The sequence below is a fragment of the Myotis yumanensis genome, unplaced genomic scaffold (genome assembly GCF_028538775.1).
Source record: "Myotis yumanensis isolate MYYU_CA2020_CCGP unplaced genomic scaffold, mMyoYum1.0.hap1 SCAF_1, whole genome shotgun sequence".
Classification (NCBI taxonomy): Eukaryota; Metazoa; Chordata; class Mammalia; order Chiroptera; family Vespertilionidae; genus Myotis; species Myotis yumanensis.
Genome location: NW_027223752.1, coordinates 168,704,139 through 168,721,924, shown reverse-complemented (window position 1 = coordinate 168,721,924; position 17,786 = coordinate 168,704,139). Strand labels below are relative to the sequence as shown.

The following is a 17,786-nucleotide window of genomic DNA, read 5'->3' as shown; positions in this document are numbered from 1 at the left end:
GGACATCCGAATGAGAGGCTGTTGAACTGGTGGGGAAAACTTAAGGCCAAGAATCCAAAAGTTAATAACGTCAGCTTTTCCAGAGACTACCTATAACCTTATGCAAAAACTGAAAGCTGCGGGGTCTCAGTTTTGCTCTCTCTGAAATTGGGGACCTTAGGAACTCATTGAGTACACTAATCTTTTAACAGAAGTAACAGATCCTTGAATATTGTTACTCAAGGCTTTGGGAACAGAAGATATAAATATGGTTTTTGATCATGCCTCTTACAATGACAACAAGAATCAAGAGCTGGTGACATCCTGAAAACAGTACACTGCACCCTGAAGCAGGACTACTGAGAACAGGGATGAAGAATAAACAATCACTTAAAACAGGGCTTACTCATCATGCAACTGGGCAAGGAGCCCTCAGTTCAGCCCTGCAAAAATATATCACCTTTGCTGTGCAAATCAGGCTTGACATCGGGCCTTATTTAATTCACAGACATGCTTATACTTCTGCATAACTGAGAGCTTTTAATTACTATTTGTAGAGCATCTAAGACAATTAAATGCTTCTGATTACCCTTTTGTTTTTTAAAAACATAGAAGCAGAGTGTAAACACTTCTACACAACCATTAGAGCAAAATGCCTTTTGAGGCAGAATGCTTTGAATACATTCTGCCTTATAAAAAATGTATAAAAGGATAGCACAGCAAAGGGCTGTGAGGCGTGACATGGCCTATCATGTTGTGCATGCATGAGTTAGCTCTTACAAGATCAGAACCAGGAGCTAAGATGAATACCATTCAACCTGAGCCGATGCGCTGGAAGTTCAGTATCACATCACTCAGGGTCAGTGGCAGAGCCGCTCAAAGGTACCCTCTCTGGAGAGTCATGCATTTAAAAAATATTTGAGCAAATGTGCTATTTATCACCCAGAATGAAGACTCCGTTCTCCATCTTAATGTGAACAGGGATCGTGTTTATCTCATGATAGTGTCACAGCCTGCTCTTTGTTTTAATCATGAATGTCCAGCATGTCCTCACATTAGTCCTAGGTCTAGAGGTGGCCTCCTTGGCACCTACAGGGAGTAACAGGAAGCCTGGGGCCACAGGAAGACAGCCAGGCCCCGTAGGGCACGGTCATCACTAGAGAATCACTGGTCTATCTGAATGAGGCCGAACCTATTTCTATAGTGTTTTACATTTTACAGAACGTATCGTTATACTCATCTGGCAATGACAGTGACTCAGAGAGATGACTCTTCCAAAGTCACACAGCTACTACACGTCAGAACTCAAAGACGGGTCTTCTAAACCAGCACACCTGGCATTCAATGAAGTTTCTTAATCGTGTTTAATAAGATGAGTGGAGAGATATGCTATAAAGGAGTAAAAGGAACTCTATCCCTGATTGTCATGTGATTTACAAACCATGCCTTGTATTACTTGATGGAAAAAGAATAATCATGTAAGCACAGTCTTCAGCCAGAGCGCCCAGATTCAAATCCAAGTTCTGCCATTACCAGCTGTATGATCCTGGCAAGTTTCTTAACCAATTGTGGCTAAGTTTCTTATCTTTAAAATGAGGACAATAACAAAACCTACCTCATGTGACTCTCATATGAATTAAATGGGTTAACATCTGTAAAGCATTTAAAATAGCATCTCCATATAATGACTGCTATATAAGCCCCGGGGCTAAGTGAATGAATAAATTACTCTGATGTGGAGGGTTCTTCTCCAACTGTCATTAACAGCTTACAGATAAATTTTTAAGACACAGCATCTCACTGACATCTTCTTAAAAGTTCCTGTTAACGAATCCTGATACTTTTCCTTATCACATGACCAAAAGGAAGACAGGCCGCTTTCCTCATTGATTTTAAAAAGCAAAACAACCACTCTAGGATATCCGACATATTTCCCAGACTCACTAGGGTCTCTCCTCTCTCTGAGGCTTGGAAAACTCACCAAATAATTATTTCACCAAATAATTACATGGGTTCATTAAAGATAGAAACTCTTTCAGCCAAAGTGGTGACCACCTCCACTAGTGCATTGTGGCTTGAGACCTATAGCCCTGATCACCAGGCTTTGGTTATCACCGCACCTTCTGGGACCTTATGCATACAGTATGCATGTGAAAGGGATCTACCCTGGATAAGATCTGGCCACTTCCTGCCAGTTACAATTACATAGGGCTTGGTCTTTGGCTCTTGTGAAGGGATGATCTATAAACATCTGTGGTCAAATGCATTAATTAAAAAGATTTTATCTTCAAAATTACTAATACCATCCCACTGAATGATGGCCATTTAAAAAATGATTTACTATTTTCCTGCATTTATGTTTTGGAAACCAGGATATACTAGTACCATACTGGCTGCTGTCGGAAGACAGCAAGGTCCCTTTGGTCACTGTCATGCTATAGGGGAACGGTCCTTTGTGCTGTCTTCTCACACCGATTGTCAAAGCAGAGACATCAAGTATCTTTCAAAGGAGGGCGGTGCAAGGTGCAAAGAAATCAACCTATTTTTCACTTTCTGACAGGGTGAAGAGACACATAAAATCAATCCCTATGAAAATTAGATTTTTAATACCACTGACAACTAGCAGCACCAAATTGGGTTAACAGTAGTGATGAGCTACTTGAATCTGCCTATATTTTCATCACACATTTTAGTATTTTGTTTCTTGGGTCTATTGTTTTTCCTCTGCAGCTCAGTCAAGTGTCAGCTATGACTTTTTGAGGAGCTCTGAGTAATGGGATCAGCTAATGTTCTGTACATGAAGAAATTCCATATCATTCGCGTCTCTAAAAATACGGCTGCCTGCCGCCAGAGCCAATCCACAGTGATGAATAGCTAAAGGGACAAGTAGGTCTCTAAATTTACTTCATATCTGACAGCCCTTCAGCAGATACGGATAATGGATCCCTCTGACTCACAAATTCGGCTCCCTCCTACTACAAGCAAGCCTTTTCTTTTCGATATGAGAAAGGGCAAGGACTCTTAATGACCCAATACATCCGTCCCTTCCGCTTCTCAACCACCCAACAAAAATTTATTAAATGCCTGGAGTGCCAAGTTCTCTGCAGCTGCGTGGCTGGATATAAAGACACACATCCTCTTAACCCATGAAAACCCATTAGTATCTGATTTGATGTGACCAATCAAAATGAAGCTAGGAAAAAATATTGATGTGTATACTAGTATATACATGCATATACTAGTATATACATCTTGCTGCTCTAGCTAGCTAACTAACCCCCACAGACCCATGTGGTTAATCTGCATATTGAACAATTTGCAACAAGTTCATCTGCAAGGTTTATGTAGGAAAAATTACATTCTCTGGGTGTGTAGTTTGAATTCATCCATTCAAATATGTTTATTAAGCCCCTACTATGTGCCAGAAGCTATATGCTACAACATGTTAGAGAGGGGGGCGGCAGTGTGATACAAAATGGACAGAAATACATAAAGAAAGTCAATTACCTACTGAACTGATAACCTGAAGTGAAAAACATAATTGTGATGTACTGGTTGTATGTTTTAGCTAAGCAAAGCTTAAATGTTATGCTTTATGCTAAGATTACTGCATATTCTGCTGTGGGTGTTTAGACAAGGTAATGGTCTTTCCAGAGTATATACCTCTTTGTGAAGTCTAAGTCTGTAAGGTACACTTAAAATTTCTCAACTCTAAAGAATTAAAGAGCTTTTGTCAACCCATTACAACTAGAAAATCATTTACTAAGAATCTTTTCATTTCAAAACCTACCACGATTACCCACTCACTCAACCTCACACACAGAGCAGAGCTTTACTGTGTTGAAATTCCATCCATGTGTCTTCATTTCAAGTCTTCTTTTGATTTATGACTCTGAGTGTATAGCTAAGTAAGAGCATTAGCTAGTTTTAAATAGCCATGAAGTGACGTGTGACTTATCCAAATTTGGTGTAATCAAAAGATCTGATATAACATCTAAAACTGTCAAATTGTCTTCAATATGCTATCTATTTACTGATACTTTCAGTGTTTCTCATTAATATACCTTCACATCTGTTTCCGCCCCCACCCCCTGGAATTTTACATAAATACTATTGGCCTATTATGCTTGTGGATAGAAAGAAATTATTTCATATTCAAAACACTTTTAAAAGTTTTTTTTTTTTTTTATCATTATTCACTCTCCTTCATTATGTTTACTCCCAATATGTTCTGAGAGCCAGGCCCTGTGCTAGGCACTAGGACTAGAAAGACAAATGAGAAATGGGGAATCTGTAATTGAGCTATCATATCACATTTTAAAAAATTAAGCAGGAGAAATGCGAGGGACATAATAATCAAAGCATAGAGGCATTTGCCAGAATTGGATTTCTTAGGAGCTGTTTTTGCTCAATTACTACTTTAATTGAACCATCTATAATTCTTTCCACTTATAGTTTTAGTCTAGAGGAAGCCAGACACAAGATATTACACATGAAGCCAGAAGCCAGTACACTTTCTGACAGCAGAGACTCCCGAAAGTCTATCAAAATCACTAGAAGAAAGAAAAAACAAGAAGGGATGGTACTGGCAAATGACACTGTCTAATCCAGAACCTTGATTTCATTTCTTATGTTCCTGGGCCAGCTGCACAGAGTGGACAAGCCAGGACCCCCAACTCAGTCAACTCTACACATGGGGGGGGCCTGCTGGGGCCCAGGTCAAGACAAACTGTTGTGTTTAATGAGGGATTCTCAAGAACCCAGCTCGACCAGAAAAGCAGAAGCCACTTCCAATTCCGATTTAAGGAATATTCCTTCCAAAACAGGACAACTATATCATGTAGACATCATTTCCCTGCTTTAGTATTCCATGTATATTTACAGATGCAAACATGGAAGAGGGCCGACCTCTCCTGCCATGCCTACCTCCACCACTCTCTCTGCAGCGTAATTTTAATTAATGAGACAAGTCCACTGAATGTTATCACCCTCTTTCCTTCACCCTCTGATACATTTCTATATTCCCTGATCAGCCAATTAGTATAGCATACAGGAGAATGACTTATAATATTCGGTGCCCCCAATTCCCCATGCACCATCTAGTGGTGATGATAATTATATTAACAGTAATGATGATGCTAATAATGGGAATCTTGATGAATTTAAAAAACTGAAAAAGGCCATTTTAACAATGAGTGAAGGATTTTCCTTTTGGAAACATTTCCCAAGAAACATAAAATGCTCATATTACCTTGACAAGAATCACCATGGCCTCCAGGTTAAAATGCAAGTTAAAACCACCTGTATTTTAAAATAAGAAGATACTGATTTTCTAAGCAATTGAAAATTTCATTTCCTTGTTCACTGGCTTTCCAAATACTGATAGTAAGCCAATAAAGTAATTTTAAGTTGGGGCACAGGCTTCAGCTATGAGCTACACATTTGGAAATGCAAAGCTTTTACTTATTATGATATAGTTTCAAAACAATCTTCCATCATAATTTCATTTACACTTGCCCTGTTTTTGTCTATAAATCATTTTTGTTGCCCAAACTTCTCTTGCCTCACAGATGTCTAACTTTAAAATTGACTATTACTACTGCTTTCCCCCAAATAAATATTGGTGTCCATAGTTTACTGCCACTTGAACACCTCCTTAGATAAACACAAAGGCATCTCTTTGGCTATCCACACTTCCATTTCTATTTTTTTCTTTTTTGTGTTTTGTGTGTGTGTGTGTGTGTGTGTGTTTGTACTTCTATTAAAATATATATAAACTAACAAGGAAACCACAAACACAGCTCATTTTGAATACTTCCTTTCCATTACCAGTTGGGAAATTGATGAATTAGTACTAGTTCAACCAGTAATTATCAGTAATTATAGTCTTTCTAATTTAAGAGTGTGTGTGTGTGTGTGTGTGTGTGTGTGAGTGAGAGAGAGAAAGAGAGAGAGAGAGAGAGAGAGAGAGAGAGAGAGAGAGAGAGAGAGATTAGGGTTAGGGACATACACACATATGTATGTGTATTATGTATATATGTATATATACACTTCACCAGCAATCAGTTTGGCCTCATCTTTTTTTAACTCCTGTAGTAGTTTCAGATTCTCTTTCCCATATCAAATAACCCATAATCTCAAATTTTGTATGTGTCCCTAGTTAATGATCTCTCACTGATGCCTTCCACTTCCTGCACTACATCTTAAAGAAACGAAAAAGCTTACTATAGGTGAAGCAGTACATGAAAGAGCCCACAGAGCAAGATTTCCTTGAGAAGACATTAAAGTCCAACACAAAAGCCGTATGTCACAAAGTGTCAGCTCAGAATCCGCACTGATACAGAGCATTTCTAAAATTCTGCCCTAGGATTTCATGTATATTTAAATGAGCCAATATGGGCCCCTCCCCTTAAAAGCCAAAAATGGATACAAGAAATAAACAGGTAAGTAGATTTTAAAGATGTTACTCTGTAGTATCCCTAAAATACTTAGCGTGTTAGCTTTACAAAAACCAGGTCTATCACACAGGTTGCACTGACCCTTTTTGTCAGAGAATTGGGCTCTCCTACCCAAAATATCTGAATATTACAAGTCAACCAAATTCACACAGTGCACCTTCCACTGCTTTAGTTGAGAAGTCTCTTTCTAAAATGTATTACTGCCTGAGGTTCTGATCTGTTCTCACGTTGCCTGTGGAGACACTGAGCTTCAGTGCGTGCGCCACAGACTCGGGGCATTTTGCCTGTACTACAGACACAGCCCGGGAAGACCCAGTCGTGCGATCTCCATCATTTTTCATCCGTAACCCCCATGACACGAGGTCACGCTGCTTAGTAAAAGGGAGAAAGCTTTCCCATCAGACAGACAAGCATTTGGAATCCTTTTCCACCCATAAACCAGGAACGGTTTCCCATTTAAAGAAAGAGAAAAATAAATCCTCTTTATAATTGAAAATAGCTTTCCTCTACAACTCTGTTAGGCTTTGCTGGGAGGAAAAACATTTCCTAGTTTATGAGGCAGATTTGATTGAAGGTGGATCAAAGAGAAACTAAGCGGATTCTTTTTAGGAATCCGTCTCAACCACACTGACGAACGTTCACTACGAACAAAAGCCTCAAAATGTGGCACCTACTGTCCGGGGCTACCTCCTTCAGGTATCGCTAGATGACCTACCTAGCGGAGCAGTCGGGTGTTTAATAGTTTTGGTTGGTCATTTTCTCCCCAACTTTAACATGAAATTTTAAAATAAATAAAATATCCAGCAGAAAAACGAAGATTAATATTAAGAGGCCCAGAAGGTTTTTGAGCCCCTGAGTCAAAAATTATTCCACGAATGCTACGTATTATTTCATCAAAGGGTTCAATTCCCTCCCAGATGGCAGGTCCCACTTCAGAGGCAGACAACTGAACAGCAAAGCACAGCCTAGGCCAGCCGTGGGCAAACTACGGCCCGCGGGCCGGATCCGGCCCGTTTGAAATGAATAAAACTAAAAAAAAAAAAAAAAAAAAGACCGTACCCTTTTATGTAATGATGTTTACTTTGAATTTATATTAGTTCACACAAACACTCCATCCATGCTTTTGTTCCGGCCCTCCGGTCCAGTTTAAGAACCCATTGTGGCCGTCGAGTCAAAAAGTTTGCCCACCCCTGGCCTAGGCCCTGGGCCCTAGGCCAGTGATGGCGAACCTTTTGAGCTCGGTGTGTCAGCATTTTGAAAAACCCTAACTTAACTCTGGTGCCGTGTCACATATAGAAATTTTTTGATATTTGCAACCATAGTAAAACAAAGATTTATATTTTTGATATTTATTTTATCCTAGTAGCCCATCACGCAATATTGCGCATAGTAGGCCGCCCACCGCTTCCGTGGGAGTCAGCGGGAACTGCAGCCAGGAGCCGCACTACTTCCCATTCAGCTTCCTGCAGAAGCAAGCCACTGGTGCCCATGGGAGCCGGGAGGGAGCTGTGCCGCTTCCACGGGAGCCGGGAGGTAGCCTCGCTGCTTCCACAGGAGCTGGGAGGGACCCGCACCGCTTCTGAGGGAGGCGGGCCCACCATCTCCTCTCTGGGCCTGCACTTGGCCGCAGAGGCTGTGGGCCGGACCCCCTGTCCCTGTCTGTGTCCGCTCCGGCTCTGGGGGACCTACTCCGCCCTTCTCTGCCGCTCCTACCCCGCCCTTCTCTGCCGCTCCTACCCCACCCATCTCTGCCGCTTCTCTCCTGCCCGTCTCCGCTACCTCGGCTCTGTTGCTTGGCTTCCTTCTATGGTGTCTTCAGTCTTCGCTCCCAGCCTGTATATGCAAATTAGCCACCATCTTTGTTGGCGATTAATTTGCATATCATTCTGATTAGCCAATGGTGGGCATAGCGAAGGTACAGTCATTTTGCATTTTGTCTATTATTAGATAGGATATTTAAATGCTATTTAACAAAGAAAATCAACCAAAAAAATGAGTTCGAGTGTCACCTCTGACACGCTTGTCATAGGTTCACCATCACTGCCCTAGGTGAACGTTTGCAGAGTGGGGGCAGCTGAACTGATGGTCTTCCAATCTGCCAGCCCCTCTCCCAGCACCGTGTCACACACCCCAGTGCTTACGCAGTTCTGAAAGTAGGGGTACAAATGTGTGTGGCTGTAGTGTATTCCCAGGGGCCTGAGACCTAGCTAGTGGGGGGTGAAGGCGTTACATGGGGTGGCGGTGAAGGCCAGGCTTGGGGATCTGAGCCATGAGTAGGAAGAGCACCAGATGAGACTCTCCCTTTGGCACACTTCAGTCTATTGTTCGGGAAGAAGCAGCCCTTTGTTGGTGCACTGCTGAGAAGGCAATGACCTTGGAGGACCCCATCGAGGTCTCACAGGCAGCCTCACTGCCTTCCTCCCTCACTAGTCACCAGACAGTAAGCAGCAGTCACCAAGCCTCCCTCTTCCCTCTCCTCTCTGACTTCTCCGCTGTGGGACACTACTCCTTATTAAAGCTCCTCTGTTTCTATTACATGAATTAATGCACTCATGAACCTACCAGTGTTGAGGAAGACAAAGAAATAATGCAGGTGCCCAGGCAGGGCACGTGGAAGGAGTTGCATGGCTTCTTAAAATTCTTTCTGTTTCATAACAATTTTCTTTTCTATTCAACTCAATAAGAATGAGAGAGACAGAGGGAGAGAAAGAGAGAGAGAGATTTTCACACTGAGAAACCTATCCTTGTAATGCATATAAACACGGTGCATCTAGGAAGCAATGCCAGGGAGATGTTTTCTGTGAGACATACATTAAAATACACAGTACCAAGAGGCTGTTCTGTCACCTTTGCTCTCCAGTCTGCCTTGATTCTCAACTGCTTCTTAGGCTGGTACCAATAAATTCCCTTTTGCTACAAAAGAAGAAAGGAAGGAAGGGAAGGAGGAAGAAAGGAAGGCAGGATATGAAACATCTGCACCCAGTAGTTAAGGAGAATCACCAGCCTAAATAGAAAACACACTGGTCACTGAAGAAGGTCATTCAACAAAGTCACTGGAAACCCACAGAACTGTGACATGCAGGAGTAGAGAGGGAGGCTGAAAACAACCTGCTTTGCCCTGGAGAGCAGGGAGGCAGCCTGGGGAATTCAAAAGACACTGGGCTGTGCAGGAGGAAACGGGTAACAGTCCTGCATCTGTCACTGGCCTGTGACTCTGAGCATTTTGATCTAAATTTCAGACTCTTATATGTAAAAATGAGAGCACACTCGGCTAAGTGTGGCTCAGTGGTTGAATGCTGACACATGAACCAAAAGGTCACTGGCTCAATTCCTGGTCAGGGCACATGCCTGGGTTTCAGGCTCAATCCCCAGTAAGAGGCATGCAGGAAGCAGCTTATCAATGTTCTCTCATTGATGTTTCTATCTGTTTATCCCTCTTCCTTCCTCTCTCTAAAAAAACACCCAATAAAATATATTTTTTTAAAAATGAGAGCAAAAAGTAGATTATATTTAAAGGCCTTGGGGCTTTAGAATTCTAGATAGAAAACTCCTTGAGTCCATTCCCCAGCTGCCTGAAGTTCTAGGGATTCCAGTGACCTAAGATGCCCAAGTCTGTAGGCTGTTCTAGGAACAGAATCAGGCTCCTAAAATGGATCCATGTATATGTGGCAACTTGTTATACAAAAGAAGTAGCAATATCAATTACAGGGAAATGAATTATTTAGGGGATTGTATTGTAAAAACTCCTTACTGTAGAGAGAAAATGTTGGGTCAATACCTCACTGCCATAAAGACAGAACAAATCCCCAAAAACTTCCCCTTCAAATGCTGTGAAGATCTAGATATGAAATACAACTATGAAGCTAACAGAAACAGCTACTGAAAAACATTCTCAATAGCTTGAGATAAAGAAAGATTCCTTAAACATGATTTTTCTAAGTCATAAAGGAATACATTGATGGGTGTGTTTACAACAAAATACGACAGAAAAAATGGATAGAAGGTATTTGTTATCTCTAAAAATGAACAAAGGATTCATATCCAGACTAAGTAAGAGATCAGTGAGAAAAGAAGAAACCCAAAAGGAAAATGTGCATAAAATATGTACAGGCCATTCAAAGAAGGACAAATCCAAACAGCTGAGCAGAATGTGAGAAGCTCAATCTCTCTAGTAATCAGAGAAATGCAAAAAAGACAATGATACGGCTATCTGATTAGAGCTAGAACTTCAAACACTGCCCTGTGGAGATGCGGGAACACAGCAAGGCTCATTCCCAGCTGTTGGGAGGACAAACTGGTTTCCTCATTCTGGAGGATATGAAGATAAACTGGTTTCCTCATGCTATAGAAGTATAGCAATCTTCTACTTAGTGAAATTAAGTGTGCCCATGCCCCACAATCCTGAGACTATACCCCACAGGAACTCACTCCCAAAGCCAGAAGAGGGCATGGATATTCAGCACTGCACTATTTTGGAACACCTGGGAATTGGAGGCAGCCGGGGGTGACTATTACTAGGGAAATGAATGAATGTGGAGGATTTATGATGGCATACCACATAATTGTCAGAAGGAATGAATAAGACTTATATCCAGCAACATAAGTAGCTCTAAGAGCAGCACTGACTGAAAAAAAAAAAACCAGAATCTATAATACAATGTATGTATATTACAAAATTCATTCATGCAAACCTGTGTTTTTCAAGGACACACATACATCTGAGGTAACACTGAATGCAAGAGGGGAAACAAAACGAAATGAGGGGGTCCTTGTATGGCCTGATAACGGGATGTGCCATGCAGAGGAGAATGACTCTGTGATCCAGCTCTGTGCACCTGACCAGGGTGGGAGAGGGGAGAACCAGCTGAAGAGTGGTTACTGCTTTTGACACTGGAGTGCAGACAGGGTCAAAAACTAAGAGGCAAACCACTAAAACAAAAGACTTTAAAAGAGGATGCATGAGAGATGATAGCTTACTTTTCAGACATACATGTCCAGTTAAAATATAGCATGACATTTGCCCTCGCCGGTTTTGCTCATTGGATAGAGCAGTGAGTCCCAAAGTGGGCGCTACCGCCCTCCGGTGGGCGCTGCAGCGATCCAGGGGGGCGGTGATGGCCACAGGTGCATTTGGGGGCGATGAGTAACTGCTATTAAAATTTAAAAAAAAAATTAATTTCCAGGGGCTAAGTAATATTTTTTCTGGAAAGGGGGCGGTAGGACAAATAAGTTTGGGAACCACTGGGATAGAGTGTCAGCCTGCGGACTGGAAGTACCCAGGTTCGATTCTGGTCAAGGGCACATGCCTGGGATTGCAGGCTCGATCCGCACTAGGGGGCGTCCAGGAGGCAGCCAAGCCATGATTCTCTCTCATCATTGATGTTTCTATCTCTCTCTCCCTCTCCTTTCCTCTCTGAAATCAATAAAAATATATTTTAAAAAAGATAGCATGACATTCAATTCATAAGTATTTACCAGATAGCCTGGCCAGTGTAGCTCAGTGGTTGAGCATCAACCCATGGACCAGGAGGTCAGGTTTGATTCCCGATCAGGTCACATGCCTGGGTTGCAGGCTGGATCCCCAATAAGGGGCATGCAGGAGGCAGCTAATCAATGATTCTCTCTCATTGATGTTTCTCTCTCCCTCTCCCTTCCTCTTTCTGAAATCAATAAAAACATATATTTTTTAAAAGACTCAATCATCTTAAAAAAAAGTATTTACCAAATAAATGGTGATGGAAGGAGACTTGACTTGGGGTGGTGAACACACAATACAGTGTATAGATGATGTGTTGTAGAATTGTGCACCTAAAACCTGTATAATTTTGTTAACTAGTATTACCCCAATAAATTCAATAAAAAAGAAAAAAAAGAACTAGTTATAAAGCAATCAATGCTAGGAATTTGATAAGGCTTCTAATGAAACCAGCAGAAGAGGAGACAAAGACTTTTAGTACAGATTTGGTCATTATTCTTCTAGTTAGGACCTTCCTATTTTAAGTGTTGAAATGTGGATGGAGGTAAACAAGAGTATGAAGATCACTTTTTTCATAAAGCAATTCAGTAAGTTGTTTATCTTGTGGAAATAAGAAATATGTCTTACAAGACAATGAAAAGCAACTGTCTTGATGTTTCTCACGCAGCTATTATTCTGTTTGTAGATAAAATTCCCAATTATTGCATTATATGTAATTCAAGGTATTTTTATTCAAAAGACTTAAATTTGGACAATTGTTAGATGTCTCAAAATGTAACTCTTGCCTGGCTGGTTTGACTCAGTGAACAGAGTGTCAGCCTGTGGACTAAGGGGTCCTGAGTTCAATTCCAGTCAAGGGCACATGCCCGGATTGCGGGCTCGATCCCCAGTAGGAGTTGTGCAGGAGGCAGCCAATCAATGATTCTCTTTCATCATTGATGTTTCTATCTCTCTCCCTCTCCCCTCCTCTCTGAAATAAATAAAAGAAATATATTTTTACCAAAAAAGGGTGACTCTCCTGTAGATGAAGACATTGTATCAAAACAAAGAATTTGAGTAAAATAGTTTCTGAAATGAGAAGTGTTTCTAAATTGACATATTGTATAAAATAATTTTACATGATTATGTAGCCAAAGTCATATTATACAGTTCAAATAAACACTGGCTATCTTATTAACATTCATTATGTTTATATATTCATGTTGATCAAAAAGCTTTTGGTACCTTTTCATTATGAAAACAGAGGATCAGCTCACATTTAGGGCTGCTTTTTCATCAGCATATATAATATTTTTTAATATTAACCCTCATTAACTTATTATCCTTGAGTCTAAATCCATGAATAACATAGTCTGTGTTTTTGCTAAATTGGTTTTATTTCACTTTGTGTCATGTGAGAACTAATACTTATTTTTATGGAATAAATGCATTATCAATATGATTAATCTTTGAACACAAGCAAACCAACACAGTCCCATACACTCAAAGACCTATTCAACATAGATGGATCTAATGAGAACCACAAATAAATGATAGGACCCTTGGCGGAAAAATTCTCTTCTTAGTCTGTGAGGTAGCCAGAGCCCAAACATGGACCATGGATGCACCAAGTCATATCCCGCTCTCTGCAAAGGCCCAGATCCAATATACACTGTCTTCTGTTGGAAAAGAACTACAGCTCACACACCTGTGAAAACTCAAGTAACACCATCAGCTCTTCTGTGCAGATTTGCACTTTTCTCACGCTGAATTAAATTGTTATTTTTATGCATTTTAATACCTATGTATTGTTTATATCTATTATAATGGAACTAAAAAATCGTTTATTTTTCACTGCAATGTTAGAATTTAAAAGAAAAATATGCCTGTTGGCTCATAGGTAGTGGTTATGTCTAATATTTCATTTGTCCCACACTTGTATTTTCAAGCTCTAACTAATGAACCATTATTCTACTTGGTTATTCTCCATGGCGCCCCTGAATGTTAGGAAGAGCAAATGCTCAACAACTCTGTGGACTGACAAAAGTGGTTACTTATTTGTAAAAACAAAAGGGATGTATGTTTTCTATTATGGTTAAATGTTGACTTACTAATTGGTTTTCACTAGAAAACTGTATACACAATAATTTACTATTCAAAATAGGTAGGCATCATTATTTCTCTTTGAGATGGATAATTAAATCAAAGCTGAATAAATGTCTTGAATGAGAATGTTTAAAAAAACAGGCCAGATTAAGATCTCTTTGAAAGAAGGGCTTAGAAAAAGGGCACACAGTTCTAGTTATACAGATCAATCGCCTGAGAGATCTGCTGTACAGCATAGAGCCTACAGTCAGCCATCCTGTATTGCTAAGAGAGTAGATAGATCTTAAGTGTTCTTAACACGTGTGTGTGTGTGTGTGTGTGTGTGACAGAAGAAAACTTTTGGAGGTTATTAATATGCTTGTGGCATTGGCTGTGGTGATGATTTCACTGGTACATACTTACTTCTGAACTCATCAAATTATATACATTAGGAGGGCGGAGCCGCTGGGCGTAGGACCGGAAACTTGCAGACAAAGTTCCGAGCTCCGCCCCTCGCGTCGCTGCCCCACCCACTGGCCCCAGCGGACCCGCGACCCGCTACCAACCAATCTGCCCGGCACTCGCGTGCACCATGTCTGGTTCCTTCAGCGTCACCCCTATGAAGAAAGTGGTTCAACAGCTCCGGCTGGAGGCCGGGCTCAACCGCGTGAAGGTTTCCCAGGCAGCGGCAGATTTGAAACAGTTCTGTCTGCAGAATGCTCAACATGACCCCCTGTTGACTGGAGTATCTTCAAGTACCAATCCCTTCAGACCCCAGAAAGTTTGTTCCTTTTTGTAGTAAAATGAATTTTGAAGGTGTTCTAAACCACTTTTCTTGAACCGGCGAATATTCAAAGAGAGCTAAATCTGAAGCCTGCACAAAAAGCTTACCCTATAACATGTGCCATACTCTACAAACTTCTGCTTTTGCCAGTCCTTAACATCTACCTCTCTGAATTTTCATGAATTTCTATTTCACAACAATGATTATTCTATATACACTGGCAGCAGCATACAAATAAAATACTTGGTATAAAAAAATTATATACATTAAATACAGATTTTTAGATGTCAATTATACCTCAATAAAGAGTGTTTTTAATTGGTAAAAAGAATATACATCAGACACTTGAGACTGTAGTAGGTGTTGATGCAAACTAAAACCAGTTCTACTATGGATATGTTGTGACTCCTATAATCTCTGACAGGCTTGCCACTTCAGCTCCCAAATCCATGGGACTCTTGAAAAAGGGAAGATAGCTACTGGTGAATGGGAAATGATTCCTAGAATCTCAGAAATATAAATGTGTGTGTGTGTGTGTGTGTGTGTGCGCGCGCGCGCGTGCACACATACATCTAATAAGGTATCTATTCATCTATCTATCCACACATGCACAAATGCACATGCACACACACATATATTTGCTTAGCCCAAACAACTTTCCTTATCCTAGGAGTAGCATGATGACCTGGAATACTTTCTGTTAGAGTGAACCTTAGACAAAGTGTAAAGTCTATTTTCAAGAGCAAAGGTCACAAGCTTAGACCATGTTATTGAACTAGCTGCCAATACTTAGGTTTTACCTTAAGTCTAGATTACTGGTTCTTGTGGAAAACTGGAAAAGTCTGGTACGATGGCCCGCCTATCAGTTCTGCCCGGAACTGCTGGGGCTGCCTTCACACATCAGTGTGGCCTCGGCTTTGCCACAGGTCCCACCCAGCCCTCCTTCCTGCTTGCACTGCCTGCCACGCCTTTCTAGACAGCTAAGATGGGGACACTGCTATTGTCAGTCACTCACTGCCAGGTGGGACAGTGTGCGAGGCTGCCCTGAGCCACAGAGGAAACTGGTCATCGTTCAGAGCAGGCCAATAATGAGAACAATGTAAGACCCAGCTTAAAACAAGCATGAGCGCAATTCAAGAGGGACCTGGAGGGCTCAGCTCCCTTTGTAACCAGCAGAGGAAACGGGGCAGGGGAAGGAGAGTCGCTGGTTCACCTGTGGTAGGAAGATATTCAAGCAGGCAAGGACCCAACAAGTTGTGTGAAAGAAAGTTTAGAGTAATCCAGAATTGAGAAGATGCCTGTGTCGTTGGGTAGTCATGGTCCTGAGGGCAATTACTCCTTTCAAAGTGAATATACCTGTAACTCTGACTCCTGGTTCCCTGCTCAGATGTTATCTCCTATCAAGATGACAAAAACAAGCAATGACTGTCTGCTCCATACAGTATTCATGGTCTAATTTATATTAACTTTCATATCCTTGCTTAAAACATCCACATCAAATACTCTGAGGATAGTGGTCCTTGTCCTCATTCCATAGTTCTATGGAAATGAGTATTGCTCATGTCCTAAGATTAATATTAAAAGTGCCAAGATGATTAAGTTCTGAGTTTAAATGTCCTTTTCCGCTTAAGTCTGTCTTTAAAGTGGCTAGGACCATCTTAAAATGATCTGGGCATATCTGATAAGGTACATATGTAGGATTGATAAGGACCTTATGTCAATTCATTGAAATAAATAAAGCCAGAATTTTCTATCAAAACAGGTAAGGTACTACTTTTATATGCTTTGTTCTGAGTTTTTTGTTTGTTTTTTTGTTTTTGTTTTTTTCCATGAAAAAGAATCTGAACATAAATAACATATTCTAGCAGGTAATAGTACAGATTATAAAAAAAAATCTATAAAAACAGGTAGGAAGTAGAGTGTGACTGGGATGTAATATTGTAGAGAGTACTCAAGAAAGATCTAACATTGTGGCAGAAATCTAAACCAAGTGAGAGAGCCTCCAAGTTAAGTGTTGCATGGGGAAGAGCATTGTAGGCTCAGGGGAGAGCATGTGCAAAGGCCCTGGGGCAGACATGGGCATTAGGTGACTGAAGAAGCACAAGAAGCTCAGTGTGCTGGAGAGTGACTGAACTGACTAAAGAAACATGGGAGAACGAGAATATTTAGAGTGGACCAGAGGAGAGAAAATGAATTAGGTAGAGGTATACAGAGCCCAAAAGAAAACGAAGTGTTGACCTGTAGTGGGTAGTTGTAAAACACAACTGGATGTTAAAAAGGGCAGGGGCTGAAGAGGTATCCAGGGGTCACTGGTATTTTGGAGATAAATGAAGCCCTAGCTGACTCGCCCTGAAAGGCAACAGAAAAATCAGCTCCCACTTCTGATTCTGTGCAGAAGCTATTGCACAGTTTTACAAACACATAATCTCACTTAATTTCCACTACACTTCTTTGATAAAGGTAATTAATCATTCCATTTTACTGATGAGAAAACTGAACCCTAAAGAACTGAACTGAGTCAAGGTCACAGCTAGAAAGCTGCAAGACCTGAATCAAACCCAGATGGTCTGGCTCCGGAAGCTGTGCCTCACTCACTGCTATAGACTCTTGTTTCACCCAGTGGAAACTGGGAGATGTCTTGATTGCTCTGAACTTAAAGTTTTAGTCCCCATTCCATAACCCAACTGGATGGGTATTTGAATTACTGTTTTAATTAGCTAGTCATGAAATCATAGGGTTGGGAAGATGTTTGGCCCAACTCCATCTCAGTTGGACCAGTGTTTTGATTCTTTAAATGTGGAACTTCAGAGAAGGTGACCTGGCAGTGGCTCCAATCTCTCCTGTTCCATATTCCTCACCAAGTCACCTGTGCCTGTCCCACGCTATGGAACCAATCTGTACACCAACTATACACACTGATGCTAAGGCTCAGAACATCCCATTATTTCCTCAAAAGGCTCTTCCACATATCAACTCCAAAGAACATTATTAGAACATGAACTGTCACTCGTTTTTAATGATCTTT

At 41.0% G+C, this 17,786-nt stretch overlaps 1 protein-coding gene and 1 pseudogene across 13 annotated transcripts in view; one reads left to right on the top strand and one right to left on the bottom strand.

The window, feature by feature from the left end:
• Window positions 1–17,786, bottom strand: part of CELF2 (CUGBP Elav-like family member 2) — an 862,326-nt gene that overhangs the window by 208,129 nt on the left and 636,411 nt on the right. The window lies entirely within an intron of this gene.
• LOC139006445 (guanine nucleotide-binding protein G(I)/G(S)/G(O) subunit gamma-5 pseudogene) lies at window positions 14,570–14,831 on the top strand (annotated as a pseudogene).